The 6934-nt window shown below is 48.4% G+C and overlaps 1 pseudogene; it reads right to left on the bottom strand.

The window, feature by feature from the left end:
• Nucleotides 1-1596: 1596 nt before the first annotated feature.
• On the bottom strand, nt 1597-5422 carry LOC123158223 (uncharacterized; annotated as a pseudogene).
• Between the last annotated feature and the right edge of the window lie 1512 nt (nt 5423-6934).

Raw genomic sequence — 6934 nt, 5'->3', positions numbered from 1 at the left:
AGAGGTTGATGGAGATCCAGCAGCACGACGGCATGGTGGTGGATGTAGCGGGTCTCCGGCAGGGCTTCGCCGAGCTTCTGCGAGAGAGAGAGAGGTGTTGCAGGGGAGGAGGGAGGCGCCCAAGGCTGTAGGTTGCTGCCCTCCCTCCCCCCCTTTATATAGGCCCCCTGGGAGGGGGGGGGGGCGCCGGCCAGATCCCATCTAGGGTGGGGGGGCGGCGGCCAAAGGGGGGAAGGGGGTGCCTTGCCCCCCAAGGCAAGTGGGAAGCCCCCCACCCTAGGGTTCCCAACCCTAGGCGCATGGGGGAGGCCCATGGGGGGCGCCCAGCCCACTAGGGGCTGGTTCCCTTCCCACTTCAGCCCACGGGGCCCTCCGGGATAGGTGGCCCCACCCGGTGGACCCCCGGGACCCTTCCGGTGGACCCGGTACAATACCGGTAACCCCCGAAACTTTCCCGGTGGCCGAAACTGGACTTCCTATATATAATTCTTCACCTCCGGACCATTCTGGAACCTCTCGTGACGTCCGGGATCTCATCCGGGACTCCGAACAACTTTCGGGTTTCCGCATACACATATCTCTACAACCCAAGCGTCACCGAACCTTAAGTGTGTAGACCCTACGGGTTCGGGAGACATGCAGACATGACCGAGACGCCTCTCCGGTCAATAACCAACTGCGGGATCTGGATACCCATGTTGACTCCCACATGTTCCACGATGATCTCATCGGATGAACCACGGTGTCGAGGATTCAATCAATCCCGTATACAATTCCCTTTGTCAATCGGTATGTTACTTGCCCGAGATTCGATCGTCGGTATCCCAATACCTTGTTCAATCTCGTTACCGGCAAGTCTCTTTACTCGTTCCGTAACTCACATCATCCCGTGATCAACTCCTTGGTCACATTGTGCACATTATGATGATGTCCTACCGAGTGGGCCCAGAGATACCTCTCCGTTTACAGGGAGTGACAAATCCCAGTCTCGATTCGTGCCAACCCAACAGACACTTTCGGAGATACCTGTAGTGCACCTTTATAGCCACCCAGTTACGTTGTGACGTTTGGTACACCCAAAGCATTCCTACGGTATCCGGGAGTTGCACAATCTCATGGTCTAAGGAACTGATACTTGACTTTAGAAAAGCTCTAAGCAAACGAACTACACGATCTTGTGCTAGGCTTAGGATTGGGTCTTGTCCATCACATCATTCTCCTAATGATGTGATCCCGTTATCAACGACATCCAATGTCCATGGTCAGGAAACCGTAACCATCTATTGATCAACGAGCTAGTCAACTAGAGGCTTACTAGGGACATGGTGTTGTCTATGTATCCACACATGTATCTGAGTTTCCAATCAATACAATTCTAGCATGGATAATAAACGATTATCATGTACAAGGAAATATAATAATAACCCATTTATTATTGCCTCTAGGGCATATTTCCAACAGTAAAGGCAAATGTAAACCATGGGATTGAGATTGTGACTTAGCTTTGCAACATGTAGAGCATCGGTTGGTGAATCGGGCGACATCGCGAAACATCTTGGGCCAAAAATAGTTCTTGGAGAGCGTGGCATATGTCTTGTCGCGTCCAAAGTGTCCCATGAGTCCACCTCCATGAGCCTCTTGCAAAAGTAACAAACGAAGAGAAGACTCGGGAATGCATAGTTTGTTAGCTCTCATAAGATAACCAACTTTGATATAGTATCATTCCCAAGAAGTATGTGTCGCACACTTAGCATAGGGATTAGCAAAAGTCACATCATGCTCATATAAATCTTTGATATGATTAAATCCAACAACATTCAATTCAAGTTGAGTAAGTAACATGCATTTGCGGGAAAGGGCATCCGCCACAACGTTCTCTTTGCCCTTAATGTACTTGATCACATAGGGGAATGATTCAATAAATTCACTCCATTTAGCGTGTCGTTTATTCAACTTGGTTTGACCTTTAAGGTACTTAAGTGTCTCATGATCGGTATCTATGACAAACTCATGCGGTCTAAGGTAATGTACCAAAACCTGCAACACACGCACTAAAGCATACAATTCTTTGTCATGGGATAGTTAAGTTGAGCACCGGAGAGTTTTTCACTAAAGTATGCAATAGCTTGCTTTTCTTGCATCAAAACTCCACCAATTCCATTACCACTAGCATCACAATGGACCTCAAAGTTTTCTCAAAGTTGGGCAACGCAAGAATCGGAGCATGAGTAAGCAAGGATTTGAGTTCATCAAAAGTGGTAGATTGCAATGGTCCCCAAACAAAAGGAGCATTTTTCTTACTCAAGGCATGCAACGGTGCGGCAATAGTGCTAAAATCTTTCACAAAGCGATGATAGAAACCCGCAAGGCCAAGAAAACTACGCACTTGTTGCAAATTGGTGGGTTGTGGCCAAGTTTTAATTGCTTCGATTTTAGACTCATCAACATGGACACCCTTTGAGGAAACAACGAAACCCAAGAAAACAAGCTTGTCAACACCAAAAGTGCACTTTTTCATGTTCGCATAAAGACGTTCTTTGCGAAGAGTTTGTAAAACAGCCCTAACATGCTTTATATGATCTTTGATGGATTTGCTAAAAACAAGTATGCCATCGAAGTAGACCACAACAAACACTCCAATGTAAGGACGAAGCACAAAATGCATAAGACGCATGAAAGTACCGGGAGCTTCCGATAAACCCATAGGCATAACCAACCACTCGTACAAGCCAAATTTTGTTTTGAAAGCGGTTTTCCATTCATCACCCTCTTGTATGCGAATTTGATAGTAACCACTTTTAAGATCAATTTTGGAGAAAATAGTGGCACCGCTAAGTTCATCTAGCATATCGTGAAGTCGAGGTATGGGGTGCCTATAACGAACGGTGATAGCATTGTTGGGTCTACAATCGGAGCACATGCGAAAAGTACCATCTTGCTTGGGCACAAGTATAACCGGAATAGCACAAGGGCTTAAGCTTTCATGTACATGGCCGTTGTCGATGAGTTGTTGTACTTGTCGTTGGATCTCCTTCGTTTCTTCGGGGTTCACGCAGTATGGAGCCTTGTTCGGAAGAGGAGCGCCGGGGATGAGGTCGATCCTATGTTCAATGCCACGTAGAGGAGGAAGACCGGGAGGTAGCTCGCCGGGAAAGACATCCTCGAATTCTTGCAACAAGTTTGAAAACACTAGAGGAAGAGGATTAGGATTGTTAGTTTTTGTCACCTCATCCTTGCATAGGAGGACAAAGTGGATGACACTCGATGGGTTCTCACACACTTCTCTCATCTCTCTTTTTGTGGCTAGGAGGACTAAGTTTTTCTCTCTTGGTGAAGAGGCGCTCAATTTTGGCTTGTGGCTCTCACTTTCTTTCTGGTGGTTCACTCTCTCACTGGGATCTCCATGATGGGTGGATGCTTGCTTATCGGTGATTACTTGGCTTGGTGACATTGGTCGAAGCACATATTCCTTGCCTTTCATCTTGAAGGTATAAATAGTTGGTTCGTCCGTTGTGGATGACTCCACGGTCAAATTGCCAAGGTCGTCCCAAGAGAAGGTGGCACACCGACATAGGAACTACATCACACTCCAAGGTGTCCTCGTAGGCGCCAATCTTGAAAGAAACTTGCATCATATGCTCCACTTGAATAGTGCCGGAGTCGCTTAACCATTGCACCTTGTAGGGACGAGGGTGCTTCTTCTTGACCAATTGCAGCTTGGAACATAGCTCTTCACTTGCCAAGTTGTGACAACTTCCTCCGTTGATGATGACTTTCACGGAATGCCCATTGATGCCGGCCTTTGTGTGGAAGATGTGGCACCGTTGGTCTTCATCTTGATGGTGTTGGAGCGTGAAGACCTTGGAGACCACGAGAGAGGGAGTTGAATAATTGTCACAAAACACTTGATCATCTTCATCTTTGTTGACGCGCCGGTGCATGGCCACGTGCTCAAGGGCTTCCATTTCTTCTTCACTCATCGAGTCATAAGTGCCATCATCGTTGAAGATCATAGTTCGCTTGTTGGTGCACATGAAGGACTTGTGTCCCCGGCCACCACATGTGAAGCACTTGAGAGAACTTGTATTGACGGGGTCGTTCGGTGGCGCCGAAGATGAGGGAGTCTTGGATTTGTAGTTGCTTGCCGGAGAACAAGTCGAGGAAGGCGTAGCTTGGTTGGAACTTGACTTGTCGCCGGTACTTGGTGATGCTCTAGTTGAGGTAGGAGTTGCCGAAGTCGCGGGAGCTTGAGAGTAGGAGCTGTAGGTCTTGGACGATTACTTGGCGTATTTGAAGTCATCTTGGACTTGTCGCTCGGCCTTGGTCGCTTGATGAACTAGCTCGAGGAGGTTTGAGTATGGTTGGAAGTCGGCAATCCGCTTGATTGGATGGTTGAGGCTGTTCAAGAAGCGTGCCATTGTTTGCTCGTCGTCTTCCTTGACATTGGCACGTATCATGGCAATCTCCATTTCTTGGTAGTATTCTTCCACCGTCTTGGTGCCTTGTTTGAGGAGTTGCAACTTCTTGAAGAGATCACGGGTGTAGTGTGTAGGCACGAAACGAGCTCTCATTACATCCTTCATCGCCGTCCAAGTTGTGATTGGTGGTTCGCCTCTTGTACGTCGTCGCTCAATCACTTGTTCCCACCAAATGAGAACGTAGTCTTGGAACTCGAGGGAGGCCATGGCGATCTTCTTTTCCTCGTCATAGTTGTGAAGACGGAATATCTTGTCCACCTTCAAGGCCCATGAGAGATACTCTTCGGGATCATTGCTTCCGGAGAACTTGGGCATGGTGAACTTGAGCTTGCCGTAGCGGAGTTCTTCATCGAAGTAGTGGTTTTGATGTCGCTCTTGCCGTGGAGGAAGATCCTCAAATGCTCGTTCCTCGAGATGTCGCTCTTGGCGTGGAGGAGGGTCTTGAAGCACTTGATTCTCTTGATGTCGTTCTTGTCATGGAGGAGGACGAGGGATATGCGCTTGGTTCCACCTTTCTTGTTGCTCTTCGCGTCTCGCGGCTTCTTCTTGTATCTCTCGACGAAGAGCTTCCTCTTGTTCTCGTGCTTCCCGACCGCGTTGGGCAACAGCACGTGTGGAATCACGGAGTGCATCGAGGGCCGCTTGAGCTTGGACTTCTTGCCGTAGTTGTTGTTGTCAAAGTGCTTCGGCATCTTGCTCCTCTTGGTGTAGTCATGCTCGTTCCTCTTGTTCTTGACAGATGGCGTCTTCGTCTTGAGGTTGTTGCCGTGGCACTTGTGGAGGCATTTTCTCTTGCTCCCTTGGTTCTTGCGCGTGTTGTCACGCCCTTTCACGTGCTCGGACTCGGTCTTGTAAGCCATTGCCATAGAATGGATTTTCTTGAGCTTGGTGATCTGGAGGTGCTTGACGTCGAGGGACTTGAGCTCGTGGAGGACTTGTATCATAGGGGGAGTAGTCCGAAGAGTGTCGACTTGAGAGGTGGCTTGAGTGGCGCCTTCTTGTTGGCGATGATGAGGAAGGTGGGCATCGCACGATCATGCTACAAAGTTCTTCCATTTGTGTAGTGAACTTTTCGTCTATGTAGTCGCGGTTCCTTGCTTCCGCTTGACGAACGTCGCTGGCGAGTTGGTCAAGGCGTTCACCCAAGGCCTCACTTTCTTGATGGAGAGCCCTTTGCGCGATGAAGAAGTGGCCCTTGGTGACGTAGTCGACCTCGCCATCTTGGTCCTCGAAGAGCGGGTTCGCCGATGAACTTGTCCTATCCATCATAACCAAGTGGGGTGAGTAGGAAAAGGAGAGAACAATACCGAAGTTACCTTTTCCGAGGATTGAGGATGTAACAAGTGTCACTCAATGTAATGCCACAATAGTAGAATTAGAACCGAGTTTGTTTCTCACACCTACAAGTAAAAGGCTTATGGAGTAGCTTGGTTAGGATGGTGGCAAAAATTTCAAGCAAATGTTAGTCAAGATATCGATAAGGTTGAGAAGGTTCACAAAAATGCAAGTAAAGCAAATAGATCAAAGCCAAGAGTATCACTAGGAACACACACACGAAAGATAGATGGGATCCGCACAACCAAGGGGTGAGCTCAAAATGTGTGATCACGGAAAATGCTCTTGTTGTGCGAATGCTAGAGAGACGCTAGCTCGATTGCTCAAATGGGCAAGATACGCATGTGCACCAACCTATAAGAGAAACGTGTCGTCTTCAATCCCGACTATGCTATTTATGCGGTGACCAAGATGATATGCAAAATGGCTCAATGCTATTGCTTATAAGCTCTTTGTGTCTCCTCTTTTTGCTTAAAAGCTTGTCTTTTTTTCACTATGCTTGATGCTCGAGCCAAGTATGATATGAGACAAGTATGTAAGATATGCACGGGAGAAACTTATGTGATACAGGGCTAACCCGGTGTAGGCCGATCTTTCACGATTGGAGTGGGTTCCCTCGAAGAACACAATGAACACGGGGAAGAACGGAGAGAGATCACAAGGGGGAACACTCAAGAACAAGTCCAATCACACATCCACTAGACAATCAAACACACAAGATCCACAAGGTACATGAACAACAAAGGGAAAGTTACAAGGTAAGGTTCATCTCCATGAGGAGGTCTTGAAGGGGGCCGCCCAAGAGGGGGTCTTGATGATATATCCCACAGGATCTTCTCCTAGATGGAGGTCTTGGCCTCCATAAGGAGTAGTAGTCTCTCTCTCTCAAGAGTAGAGTGGTACAAGGAGCAAAGCTCTCTATCAAATGAGCTATCACTTTGCTAACCCTAGAAAGGAGAAGGGGGAGGTCTATTTATAGTCTAAGCCTCAAAGGGGTAAGTGGAAAGGGATACAAGGGCCTCTGGCCCGTGGCTGCGCGCAGGCAGGCGCCGGATGTCCGGGCTGGGGGCCGGATGTCCGGCCGTTCGTGGGGCGCCGGATGTCCGGGGCTCACGCCGGAT

This window comes from Triticum aestivum, chromosome 1D (genome assembly GCF_018294505.1).
Source record: "Triticum aestivum cultivar Chinese Spring chromosome 1D, IWGSC CS RefSeq v2.1, whole genome shotgun sequence".
Taxonomy (NCBI): Eukaryota; Viridiplantae; Streptophyta; class Magnoliopsida; order Poales; family Poaceae; genus Triticum; species Triticum aestivum.
The sequence above is the reverse complement of the archived record's forward strand: the minus strand, read 5'-3'. Positions and strand labels throughout refer to the sequence as shown.